Source organism: Ornithodoros turicata, chromosome 6, assembly GCF_037126465.1.
Source record: "Ornithodoros turicata isolate Travis chromosome 6, ASM3712646v1, whole genome shotgun sequence".
Taxonomy (NCBI): Eukaryota; Metazoa; Arthropoda; class Arachnida; order Ixodida; family Argasidae; genus Ornithodoros; species Ornithodoros turicata.
The window spans coordinates 65,679,129-65,693,555 of record NC_088206.1 but is presented as its reverse complement, the minus strand read 5'-3'; the positions used below and the strand labels follow the sequence as shown (position 1 = coordinate 65,693,555).

At 45.4% G+C, this 14,427-nt stretch overlaps 1 long non-coding RNA gene across 1 annotated transcript; it reads right to left on the bottom strand.

Moving 5' to 3' along the window:
• Positions 1-5,976: 5,976 nt before the first annotated feature.
• Positions 5,977-11,907, bottom strand: LOC135398194 (uncharacterized). Its single transcript, XR_010424027.1, has 3 exons — positions 11,820-11,907; positions 11,307-11,487; positions 5,977-6,065 (listed from the first exon to the last, which is right to left on the bottom strand). It is a non-coding gene; the product is annotated as an uncharacterized LOC135398194 (long non-coding RNA).
• Positions 11,908-14,427: the final 2,520 nt, after the last annotated feature.

Below are 14,427 nucleotides of genomic sequence, written 5' to 3'. Positions count from 1 at the left end.
AAACACGGAAAAACAATAGATAGAGGAGAAGAAGAAGAAGAAAATCATATACCTTTCATTTCGTGGCAGTCATTTAGTCAAAAACTTTATTGGGAAACTTGTCAATGTGGAACATGGCAAAAATGAGACCGCTTTATTGGTTATTATTATTGTTAGCATGTTAATCTCCACAATGTGCGTGACGACGCCCACTTCTGTGTGGCCAACAACGGCGAGCCTATCCTGCCATCACCCCCCCCCCCCCCTCCGCAATGTGCGATTTAAGCGTCAACTGTCACCACGCAGCTGTTTATATGTTTAGGCAAAATGCAATTTAGACTGAGTTACCATGTATTTATCACCGCACTTTTATATAGTGAACTCTGTCTCTATAGTTTTTAAGATATATATGAAAAACGTAGGGGATATATATATGTTTATCAAAAGAGAAGGAGAAAACTAAAGTTACAAGAAACCAGGACACTGGACAATCATCACACACATTTACTCCGGGTTCCACGATGACATACGGTATTATACGAGCTACTGCACCCTGGGAGAGTCTCTCGTAGCCTCCACTTTAAGTAGATTTACGCTTGTGCCTGAGCACTCATTGACCGGCGTGTTGGGACATAGAAGAAACACACAGACTTTGAAAAGCGAAATTTGTGGATGAAGCAAAATAAATGATCCAAGAATAGAGAGCAAGAAGACGAAGAGCATGGAGTTGGAGTTGGACGGACTCAAAATAATACGGAGAGGTTGAACTTGTCACCTGACAAGTTCTGCTACTCCGAGAAAAAGTTACGAAAAACAACAACAAGGAAACTGAGATGACTAGGCTAGGCTGTACGGCGCACTGTTCACGGGCACATGGCCGTCAGAGGATCGCGCCACACAGGAACCAGGGCGTCACGTACAGATGAATTAGTACTGAGCATCAAGAGAACAACTTGAGATGAAGCCTACGAGAGCCTTGAATGCGGCGTCTCTGGTTGGCGTCCCACGTCCCCAAGACCTTCTCTATGGATAAAGCTCTGTTGTCCAGACGAGTTAGTGCGGCCCGCAATGTCTCGCGTTGGGACTGATGTCTTCTGCACTCGATAAAAATATGTTCAGTATTTTCTTCCATCCCACACACTGGGCAATCCGTGGAATCCGCCTTGCCCACTATATGCAGGAAATGCCGGCCGCACGGGACGTTCAGGCGTGCACGATGTAGAAATGTAGATGGGTAGAAATCCAGCGAACCGGCAGAATGTAGGAAGGAGTTGCCTCAGGACAGAAGCCGCCGCTTCTGTCCTGAGGCAGCTCCTTCCTACGATGTAGAAATGTTTCGACACTTCTGGCAGTCGAGGGAGGGATGCTGAATTTTAGTTCCGAGTCTATCCTTCTGAGAAGAGATGACCCACCGTCACCTTGTAGCCATTTGCGTTTGCACATGTCGTCTGTGATGGACCTTAGTAGAAGTTTGATGTCCGACCCTGTATACATCACGACGTGTTTGGTGGAAGCCAGGTGTGCAATTCCAGCTAGCTCGTCTGCAGTTTCGTTACCGCGGATGCCAATGTGCCCCGGCATCCATTGGAAGATAACGTCATGTCTCAGGTCCGTACATCTCTTGTATTCCGTTAGGATCTCCTTCACCGTTGAAGCTGTCCAACTGTTCCCCAAGAAAGCCAACATGGCCTCCAGACCAGCTTTTGAGTCGCCGTAGACAATCCAGAGCGCAGGTTGCGCGTGCGTGGCTATGTATCTCATGGCAAGGTATATAGCTACCAGTTCCGCTGTCGTGGAAGAGGTCCTATGGGACAACCGCACTATGCCCTCCTTGGAGTGCTGCGGTACCACGTATGCCGCTGCAGATCCGGATTTCGTCGTGGAGCCATCGGTGAACATAGCAATTCTTGGTTGGTTGTTCTCCAACATGGACAGGCAGTATTGTTTCAGGGCCGAAGGAGGCAGATTTGACTTTTGATGATGGACACCTGGCACCGTGGTGTAGATGCCAGGACAGCCAAGTGACCATGGAGGATGTAAGATCGTACACGGAGAAGGCCTCTTAGGCAGTCTTGCGGTATGGAGAAACGGCCTCGGAGAAAGAAGAGTTTCTACGGTGCACTTTCCGTACCAGAGGATGTCTGTCGTGTTGCGTGCGCAGTCGGATGTAGTGCCGCAGAGTCTCTTGCGTCCTCAATACATCCACCGGTGGTTCTCTGGCCTCCACTGTAGACAGTGTGTTGGAAGAAGCAACGGGTACACCTAGGCAGACTTTGAGACTTCTACCAGCACGCTCTGGAGCGTCTTCTCCGAGGTCTCGCTAATGCCATGCAGGACCGGTAGATGATATGCCATCACCTGCCGAATGAGTGCTTTATGAGCAGTGAGGAGGGACGAGGTCGACATTCCCCGTCTGGGACCTGCGAAATGACGCAGGATGTTGGTGCGCGCGACGACTCTGTCCTTTAGGCACTTAACGTGAGCAGCCGTGATAGCTGACGGTCGATGACAACTCCTAGGAAACGGTGATGTGACACTCTCTGAATAGGCTGGTCGGTGAGCTTCAGTTGGAAGTTCGTCATCTTCTTCCTAGTGAAAGGTAGGTACACAGTTTTCTCGGGGGATATGTCCATACCCCTTTCAGTCAAGAATGTGTGTGTGCAATCAAGGGCTGCCTGAAGAAGCCGCTTCTAAGCCGGCAACTGAACTCCCGATGACCATATAGGCATATATCTTCGGCGTACATACCGATATGCACACCCTTAGGGAGTTGCTGATGAAGAAGTGCCATAACTACATTGAATAGTAGGGGACTAAGTACACTCCCTTGTGGCACACCGCTGGAGACGTCGTGATTGTCACTGCCTCCGTCTTCCGTGTGCACGTGTACGGAACGGCCTCGTAGGAAGTCCGCAATCCACCGAAGGAGCCGACCGTGAATTCCACGGATGTACAGGCCATGAAGTACATGGTGATGACTAACCGTGTCACATGCTCTGCGAATGTCTAAAAAGGCCGCCACCGTGACTCGACCTTCGGCTCGCTCATGCTCCACGAAGGTGACCAGATCCAATATGCCACCTATGGTGCATCTGCCCATCCTAAAACCGGACATACAGTCCGGAAATAATTTGTTTGTTTCTAAGATCCACTCGATTCGGTGTAGGATCATCCTCTCCATCACCTTGCAGACACAGCTGGACAGGCTTATTGGTCGAAAGGCTGCTATATCACGAGGCGACTTTCCTGGCTTAAGGACTGGGACCAGCTTGAAACTTTCCAAGCGGGGGGAAGCGCACCGTCATGCCAAATCTCATTGAAGAACTTCAGCAAAGCTTCCTGCGCCGCGACGCCAAGATATTGGATGTGTTTGTAGATGACCCCGTCGGGACCTGGCGACGATTTGCTTCGCCTTGACTTTGACGCGGCAGTAAATTCCGCAACACTGAAGTCGACGTCGTGGGAGGCTACGAGTACAGCTTTTGTCAGGTCTGTGGCCTTGCAAGCCTCCTCAGAAAAACGATGATATGCCTGTGTCCGCGATGATTCAGATGATCTGATAACCAGCCTGCAAAAGTCATTTTCAAGTGTTCTCTCGTCTGTGTTCCAGTGAAGAGCTAAGGTTCTGAAAGGCAGCAGTTCAGTGCTCTGCGACCCAAGTGTCCGGATCAGCTGCCACACACGAGTCGTCGGTGTAGACGGAGTAAGCACTGAGCAGAAGTGTCGCCACTGCTGCCGGGACAGTTTTTGTAGGTGACGTCGGACCACCCGCTGCAGTCGGCATGACTCGAGATAGTCGTTTTGGTTGCCTGTCCGACGGAATCTTCTTTCCGCTCTGCGGCGAACCGCGCGCAACCTTTCGAACTCCATGTCAACTCGAGTGTAGGTGTCACGTATAGTGACAATCTTGGACGCCACGTGAGCTGCGCCGTGCAACGCCTCAATGAAATCTTCGATGGTGTTTGCATGGGCTGTAGCATTCGCGAACTGAAATTGATAGCATTTCCAATCAGTTAGTCGTATCTGTCGCGGCTTTCTCCGGCGGCTTGAGGAACGGAGCGTGATCATCATGGGGATATGATCAATCCCCATTGTGTCCGTGTATGTGCACCACTCAAGGTGTCGCGCGAGCACGTTGGAACAGAAGGTAACGTCAATGGCACTGTTGTATAACTGACCACGAAGGAATGTGGGTGACCCGTCATTAAGGGTGACGAGGTGCAGTGCGTCCATGACATCTTCAATCATTCGGCCTCGAGCGTCAGTGTGCTTGCTGCCCCATAGGACGTTATGAGCATCGAGGTCTCCACAGACAATGATGGGCAAGGGAACACCATTAAAAAGGCCCCTTATGATGTTCTCGGTGATCCACACGTTCGGGGCTATGTAGAGACTGCACACAGTAACCCGACTGTCCTCCAGGCGAATGCGGCCTGTTACATATTCGAAATCGTCGTGTGTAGAGACCCGCAAGACTGCACAAGGTAAATCCTTTCGCACGCACAGCATAGCCCTACTTTGACTACTGGGACGTTGAGAGAAGTGTGCATCGTATCCCGACAGCCTGAAATTGTCGCCTACCCCGGGTTCGCTGAGGGCTAAGATAGGGAAACGATAGCGAAAAATAAAATTACGAAAGTCTCCCGTTTTTGGTTGCAGGCTGTTAGAGTTCCACTGGAAGATTGTGTCTGCCCTAGATGATATGTCGAAGCCTGAATGAACAGTGTTTGAGGAGGTTGTACGAAGAGCATGTTTGTTGTGTGGTAGAGATTTACTGAACGAATTTCAAGTGGGTACTACACAACATGCATGCATGTTTGTTCAAGCTTGACATGATGGGAACATCAAGCAGAGATCCACGTCCGCTGCTATAGAACGGCAATGCCTTTGTCGCAAAGTTCCAGTGCGCTGCATGCGGAGAATTGGCTTATGAGGATTGCATTGGAGATCATGAACTTCACTCAGTTTGCTTCCATTGCAAGTACTCACGGATATGGGGCATTGTTCTAGGTTGCCGCATTTTTTCAGGAGGGTCGGGGCAAGTTGAGACGATTGTGTCGTGTAATGAATTGAAGTAACTCAGGGAAAAGGTGCTGACGCCAGGAATCGAACCTGAGTCTTCCTGTTTCCGGTCAGACATGGTAACCGCTACACCACGACAGCACGGTTTTTCCTGAGTTAGAATGTCTCAAGGCCAGTGCCTATATTGATGGCCTGCCTCGTCTTATTCTCGTTGTTTATGTGCCTTTTTAATGTCACGATATCTATTTTTGTTTTGTATTAGACTTATAGTGATGTTCAACCTATAGTAGCGACATGTCGGATATTGAAGGTGGAATTCATTTTATATAGTTATTACATTTAATCATGAGAAAAAGAAGAAAAAAAGCTTGTCAGACGTATGTACGGCCAGAAAGATATTACATGTACAACGTCTCAAACACCATGATTGTCATCTGATGGTTAAGATCAGGAAGAAAAAGTGGCACCCGCAATGCCTTTCTTAACTTGAACATGGCTGTGGTGCTTTTATATTTAGAAGTCGGAAGCTAGAGACCCCTATAGGAAGGCCCCTGCTTTCGCGATAGAAGCGCAAATAAGAAAATGGTGTTCAGTTGCAACCTTGTGTCGCATCTTGCCCCACCTTACCCTATGCGCGCCAGGGAACATTTCACCGCTAGTATATGATGCACATCTCAACTATGAGCCTTAAATAGTTGTACAGTGCTTCGGAAAGTCTCTTCCGTAACACCGATTACTGACACTGAGGCAACATTGCAAACAGTGCAAAATATATATCGGCATGAATGTTGGCTGTTTATAATACAGCATAAGTGCAGACAAGCTGCTAGATAAATTCTATATCCTTTTTTGTTAACCCTAAATAACAGGTGGTTCAAAAAGTAACCTGCAGGGTAACTCATATTCATGAATGATATAAAAGTGCATGACTGATAAATTGAGTACGCCTTTCGTTGCACGTAACAGAACTGCATTATTTATTATAAAATTCCTTTGTGGCACACAATGAACTTGGCAGAGCGCCCTACTCCGACGAGCCTACCAGCGGGACTTTCTTCAGGTGTCTGCAAGTGCAAAACAAATTACACAAATATTAACTATGGATACTTCCATTCATGCCTTTCTTTAATAAATAAAGTTGTTGTTGTTTCTTTAAGTACAGTGATAGCTGTTACTCATACAGGCACTGTCAATGTAAAGTGGTGTCGTATCAAATTTTCTGCATTACGCGGCCTCTTTTAACGTTCTGCTTGTTTGTTTGTTTTTAAGGGGAAGCCTTTTGGCTGAGGAAGGTTCCTTGTTATTGCAGCAAGCAACAATAGCGTAGGTGGCAACACTCTTGCAGCTTGATATTGAGATAAAATGTTTAAAGGAACTGTAGATGAAATATAACCACAGTGTTTCAAGGTATATATGCCATCATGCAAAAAGTGGCTATGTGCACGTCGGCACCTCTTCAGTTATTCATACTTATCGCACTAATTAATTTTGAACACTTTTAGAAACTGAGAGGTGGCGACCCTCAACGTTAGCAAAGAACAAAGTTGCAATTGGCCCTGGATTGGCGGACATACATCATGTGATACTGAAGTACAACGTAACGCATTTGAACCAGGTTACCGCTACCATTAGACCTTTTTTAAGAACAACAGCAATTCTTGAGAAGTTCGGTGTAAACTATTAATGGGTTGTAACATTGATCTCTATGTATAAAGGCTGGATCGAGCATGGAGGGGGACTCGTGGGGGAGAGGCACGCATTCGGGCCGCCATGTTGGGAGGCCCTAATGCGCTGTGTGTACCCATAGAAAACAATGGGAGGCAACAGAGATTGTGAGTATTTATTGCGCTGCAGGCGTTGTTCGTTGTTTGTCGTCACACAATTTTGTAAGGTGCCAGTATACTGATGTATCCTAACAGTGTTTCACAGGTGTCCTGCCGTTCGATTCTTAACTACGTTATGTTTTGCATTCCGAAACTAGACCGTCGCTGCAGTGCAGCGCTGGGGATTGTACTACATAAGTTTTCCAGCCAATATTTCAATAAGAAACGATGTGAGATTAACAATAACCATGTATATAATCTCCCGTGCTGCGTTCTGGACAAAAACTGTTCCACAAAGAACGGTCCCAGAAAGGATATACTCGCATAGTAGAAAGAAATCGCCCCGTAGAATCACCGCCGTTGTTTTAGACTGGTGCATGCGTTTAGTGTGATTTATATCAAGCCAGAAAGGGTCTTTTCGTGAACGACAGTGGTGTCTTCGACGTAATGCCTCGCAAATACGAACACACCAAAGCATCCCAAACAATTACTTCACGCAATTAGATCACGCTTAGGCCAGTTAATTTAGGTGTTGGTGCAAACTTAATCAAGTTACTTAGTCAGTGGTAACACCTCCTTGAGACACAAGACTTATATCTTTTTGAAGTACAGCACTTATTTTTTTTTTCTTCCTTCATTTGCTGTATTTATTTACAGGTGAAATTGAATATCCTTCTCGCGTACTCACATGCTTTTGCTGAATAGAACTGCAGCGTGAACAAAGCTGCGTATGGACGGGATCTTCCATCCACTGATGACTTTGTCATGCTTGTTATGCGGAACACGTTGCAAAAAATGCAACTGCACATCTGGAACTCCAATCATCGTCATCTAAAAGGGAGTGTGGTAGCACTGCCGTGAAACCAGGCACGATTTCTGAAGATCTTCTATGACACTTTCCGCAGTTTGCACACTTTTCTTCAGCGTCAGTCTCTCTCATAGGAGTCACTTTGCATTAACTGTGACTCCCATCTTACATTTTAGTGTGCGAGGGCTCTCTTGCACTACACATGTACGGTTTCGAAACTGCAACATGGCGATTTGGAGCTTGAAACTGGAACCCTGGTGTACCTTGTCTATGAAATGATACCAACTGAATCATGTCAAACGTGATGTTTAGTGGCAGATGGCTTTCTTGGTTGTGCATTCTGCGTGACAAAGATGTAACACGATATGCTTTTCTAAAGAAGATAAGTGATGTTATGCTCTATGAATAAAGATAATATACATTTTTCAAGTTCAACATTTATTCTTGCATATATGCATTTCAGAGATACAATGAATGTGCAGGGAGGTGACAAAACAATACGTTTATTGTTTTGTGACCTCCCTGCACTGACAATATATATCTCAGGAATGACAATGTACAGGTACACTATGTAAATTTGTTGCACCCAATTTTAGGTTGGAATGAGCAATGAATAGCAGCTGTCCTCCTTTTATTTTTTGATAGATGCTGAATTTTAAATTTTTGTTTTGCTGTCTATGTGTTCAGTGTACATATTTAACCAAGATATTCCTACCCTAAAGGAACCGCCACTTCGATGCCACTTCGACACCATAAAATATTCAGTAGGTTACACTCTGGCAGGCCCTGCCACTGCAAATGTCCTCAATTGAAATCCTTCAAACTGTGTCATATTCTTAAATACGTTAATATTTTTGCAAGTAGTTGACATGCTGGAGGGCACTCCTCCTGCAGCTAAGGCAACTAAAGAGAGTTCCGAGAGGCCGAAGGTAAACCGAGCTACATGAATGTGATCAACAGTAGTGCATTCTCAAGAAATAATTTTCTTCTTATAGCATAAATGTGCATGCCTATTGACTGAAACAATGATCATAGTTCCCCAACAAGTTTTAATTCCTGACGATCTATACTGTAGAGGTGGGTTAGATCTACAACAGTTTATACAGCGTATTATATACTATGAATACCTTTAAAAATCTCACGTGATACATATGCTTTTACTTTTTGGAGGTGCTGCGGTGATCGAAGTTTGTGGGCACTGCTCAGGTTCTGTTACCCATTTCTTCAGTATGTCGAGGTAGCTGTGAAGGAGAGAACATTGGTTAGGATGCAACTAGTTAAAATTCAATATGTTGTTTAGTAAAAGCATCGCATAAATGTTTAAAACATCAGTTTAAAACAGGGTTTACAATCCTGATATCTTTTAAAAATTTCAACGTTTAAACGCTGTTCTAAAAAGAATTATAACTTCATTACCAAGACACAATGCTGGGTGAAGGGGGCCTAAGGTGTATATAAAACTCTCTGAAGTGATGTGTTCCATGATGTGAACACGTAAAGAGAATGTGCAAAATTGAGAGAGGCTAACCACAGTGTGTGCACTCAGGTGGTTCCTCCCCGTAAAGTAGGAACCCGTGGATGAAGAACATGATACTTATCTGTAAGCTCGATCGCATCACACTGCACAGACGATCCTCTGGGTAGCCCCCGTGAGGAAACCTGTATTGAGAGACCACTTTTGTCTTAAAGACCGCTACAAATAACACGGCAAGCTACAAATTATTATTATCGCAACAAGCTGACACCATAGCTCAAACACAAAGGCGGTATCCAAGTAACACCACACCACCGTTACATAGGACTCTTTGTCAAAAATCAAACCAAGGCACAAAACGATACCAATACATGAAAAAGATTGACTTTCTTTTTCTCATTACGTCGTAATACTGAACTTGTGCGCGAAAGTGATTCAAAGAAATGACTGTGCACTTGCTTCCGTAGAGAACATCGTGTACCGTGCAAGCAATGCATGCAGAAAAGCACTCGAGTGCTCGCACATATTGATGATATCAGTGCAGTGTAACATGTTCTCTCCAGCATATTATGCACTCAAACTGTATTTGTCGCCGTGTAAAATGCAAGTGTGTTCGATTGAACCTCGGAAGAGCGATCAAACAACTTGCACCCAGTGCTGGTTTTTGGGGAAAAAAAAAGAAAAACTCTTCATAATTGTCAAATAAATGTACGGAATGGACGCCTATTTATTCCTTGATAAAGAATGACTCACCTGTAGAAATTTCGGCCCTGTATCCTTGCCGGTACGGTTGGTACGACCGTAATTGCAAGAAGTTGCCATGATCGCTGCGGCGACTGTTTTAGGTATAGTAAGATGGCGGCAGGTTGCCGAACACTCGCGCTCCCTATATCCGCGATCCAGCCTTTTACAATCGAGGTCAGTGGTTGTAACGTCCGAGTTCCGTGACTGCAATGTGATCTGCACCATCTGTTGAACTCAGTGCAGGATTTAGGGGAGGGCAGACGGGGCACTTGCTCCGTGGCCCCCACCACAAAGGGGCCCCCACCAGTAAAGGTCTTGTCCAAGGGAAATATGTTTTGCATGCCTGAAACGCATCTCTGAAAAGGAATCTTGGTAAAAATCTGTCCTCCGTCCACGCGTATCGACCCCGAATAACACATTGGACAGACATAGAATACACGAGGGAGCCCCCACAGCACAGTGCCCTGGGGCCTCCACCTCTGTAAATCCGGCACTGGTTGGACTGTCTCTCACTCCGCTTTTCGATGTCCTCTGGTCGCTGTATCGCTGCTGTTTGCAATACCTCGCATCCAAGTGGTTAAAACGAATGTGTGATTTGCGTTCTTGTGTTCCCGAATGCACAAACCGTGCGTCTTCGCAATGAAATGCTTACTGCAATCGTGAGGAACGCAATTTCTCCTCTGATGCATCGTCTAGTAGCTTGCGTTCTCAATAGACGGCACGCGATTCGGCTCAGGATTGGGACGCTTCCGGAGCTTTGCGTAGCAATCTTTGAAATTCGATTGCTGAAAAAATGCTTGATACATAGCGCAACTATTACGTATCTGAAGCGTCCAAGTTAGAAGCTTTCAGAAAACTCACAGTTTCTACATGTTCGCCATCTCGTCACCACCCGAATCATCGCCACCAGCTTGGTGCAATACGGGTACTGTATATTTTTTGTGCATTAGGTAACTTAGGACTTCGCTCTACAACTTTCTACTTTATATCACTGACGATGAAATGGCGTATATACAGGCTAGCTGGTGGACGAACCCCATAATGGAGAGAGAGAGAGATATAGATCATGACGATGATATGGGGATGACTTCCGCTCATAATGGAGGTGCTTGAGTAATGGGCAGAAAACACCCGCTTCGTGTTGTGTTTTCTCTGTCTTCTGCCCATTGGTCAGACGACTTCATGATGGAGTTATGTCGTTGGCTCATTTTTATCGATTAATGAAACTAATTGTGAAAGCTCATGAAGGATGACGCTCGTTGCTTAAACAATACTGCGTCGATGTAGGCCATACCGCGAACAGGTATATGCAGGGCAGTTTCTGAAGGGAAATGTTAACGCAGACTTTTGAAAATTTTGGCTCACCTCTCGTGATGCACCCTGTTTAGCCATATGCACGTTACAAAAGTTCTGAAGAAACAAAAGGAAGCAACAGAACTCTAAAGTTTCCACTTACTTGCACGCTTTTTTATGAGCTTTTCTGCAATTCTTGCGATATTCGTAACCATGTTTATCATACTCCTCGCATGTCCCTGATTGCATGCACGTCTTACGAAAGCTGTCAAAGAACCACAGTTTTTGTGCGCCAATGCCTTTCGACCCGCAAGGATTCTGACCCAGGTCGCATCTCGGTACCTCTGGAAGGAAACAAATGTCGATCTACGTCACATTACGCCATGTGCTGGTGTGCGCATGGCACCATAACAACGGAGCTCGCAATGCACCATTCCGAGACACTACGAGGGTACACCAGATGCCAGCAGCAGCGTCGGATATAGCTGTGTATCTTTTCTGATATAAAGAGAACCTTCGCCCTTCTCTAATTACTCGTATGCGAGCACCATAGTCGACATTACAGTCCAGCACCACATACTACACTAACACTAGCACTTGTCTAATTAAAAGGTGGCAACAACTTGGCAGTTAGCCTAAGCTATTTACATTAGGAGCAACACTGTGGCGTACTTACTCGGTTCAAGTTCATTCCACCTTGCTACTGCCATAGTCACGAAAAGAAGAACCAGGATAACCTTGCACATGTTGACGTGCGATTCAGGTAGGAATACTCGATGCTATATCCCGACGAATAGGGATTCGTCCGACATATATGCTGCTAACGTTAGCCTTTACCCAGAAATGCGTAAGAAGTTCACTGGGCAACTTTCCCGGAAACTCGATTCCAGGACACCGTATACCCGGAACAATGTGATGACTGCCATTGTATTTCCCCCAGGATGCTCCGGACAAAACAACTCCTCATTAAATGAGTTTAATTCCAAGATAACAGCTGGACGTCGTTATGATTGCCTTTTACCGTACAAGATGTCTGAAAGAAGCACACAATTAATTGTACGACGTCTCCGGAAATGCTTTCTCGTACCTAACTTCTGACTTATTAAGTAATCACTACAGCACACCCCTTTGTTCTGTGGTTCAGGATATGTAATTACCTCGGACACTGCTGCTAACGGTTAATCATAAATACGCAACATTAATGTATTGTATCATTTTACCTTCCCGAAAGTCGGCGACGGCTTCACATTCCGTGTAACATGTTGCGCATGACATTTCTGTTGAAAATACTGAAACATCACAGTTTAATTAATAATATCCGCCTGTATACGAAAGTAGAGGGGAAAGCTAAGTAACGCAATGCAAAGCACAGACAATCTGAGTTGCAAACAGATATTTGTTTAATGCAAATACCCAGTGTGACAGAGACTCCTAAAGGACACATGTTGAGGGGTTATATTGCAGTCCGTAATGAATACACAGTAGGAAATTACCTTGCTGTCCTTTAAACGATATATATTTGGCACCAACAAAATCTTGAGACACAGCCTTTGAAAGTGAACACAGACTCTTTTTGTGTATACTTGGTGAACACCTCGGTATCTTGGTCTCTATACGAATTTGCTGACACAACGTGACTTTAGTATTATCACGGTCCTTCAATACTCTGAGTGACCGTGGTATTATTGAGTATTATTATTGAGTGACCGTGGTATTATCTTTTGGTAAACTACGTGGTGCAAAGAACAGTGTTCCATCCTTCTCTATTCCATCCTTCCTCATGAAACATCCTCCACAAAGGCAGAGCTCTACGCCATCTCTGCAGCATTGTCATACATATCGCCGATGAAAGATGAAAGTCACTGAAAAGGTTAGCCAGCTGGTAATCCAGAAGATGTGGGTTCGATCCCTACAGCTGGCTAACCTTTTCAGTGACTTTCATCTTTCATCGTTGATTTCTTAGGCAATTTGAGGCTTTGTTTGTATCTGTCCCTTCTATGTTGTTCCAGCCTCAGAACATCAGTTTCTCTCTTATACATATGGCGTTCACCAGCGGACAATTGGTCGATCTACGCTGAGAGCAAGACAGCATTACAGATGATAGCCTCATACTGTGCTGATACGATTAACGACATCTGCACAAGGATCGCAAAGCGAATTAGTCGCCTCAGGCCACAGTGTCTGGTTCCAGTGGGTGCCATGCCATATTGGCCTGCACGGGAACACATATGCTGACGCCGCTGCGCGCCGCGCTCATGAGGAAGGTGAGCTAATTGCATCAGTACCGATGTCGTCGTCCGCCAACAGAATTCAAGTGAGGCGGCTCTGCTCCCGCAACACACTACACTTCATAGAGAATGCTGTGCCCGAAAACACGTTCCTGCACTCCATCGACCCGAACATGGAATACACGACCACTCTGTGGCTCACCCGAAGGGAAGAAACTATCGTACACCGTTTACGGTTAAACGTAGCCCGAACACCGTCACTGCTATACAAGATGGCTCAACTGAACTCCTTAGCATGCGCAACGTGCAAGGTGTAAGCAGACACAGCAATCTACTACTGCATTGCAGACCTTACGACACTGCCCGCGACACCCTCAAAGGACGCCTCACTGCTCTGGAACACACACACATAGACCTCACATAGACGTCACTCGAGCTTTGCTCGACTTCCTCCACACGACAGACCTCATGAACAAATTATGAGTTGACCTCGTCTTATATTTGATTTTGCTTCATCTTCGTGTTATATTTGGATTTAGGAATAGCAAGCCGACCTTTCCGAAATAAACGTATATCCCCCCACTTCTCTATTAAGGTTTACAATGTCTCGAACCGTCAACGACTAAATCATGATGATAAAGCGAATAAATTATTTTACTCCAGACCAAAATCTCAAGTTTTCTTGACGAATAAGCCCAGTCATCATCGTTACAACAACGTGTTGTCGCTACAGTTTTGTCGCTATAGTACAACAAATAGCAACCACAAGTGATGCTTCAACATGCTCAACAATATCCCGTGGCGTGAGTGTGGAAAAGGCGCATTTGTTAAACGACATTCTGGGGGAAATTTTCGTACTATATCTCAACCAACCATTTATTCGACGACATAACATGCGAATATGCGTAAGGATCTATGATGATGGCCAGGAATTGTGCAATCTTTTTCTTATCGAATGCTGTGTTCTCCAACACAACCTGAGAGGCGCATGGGATACAAATAATGAGAATGACTGAAGAACGACAGGTTGATTTTTAAATCGAAGTGTTTGTCCCA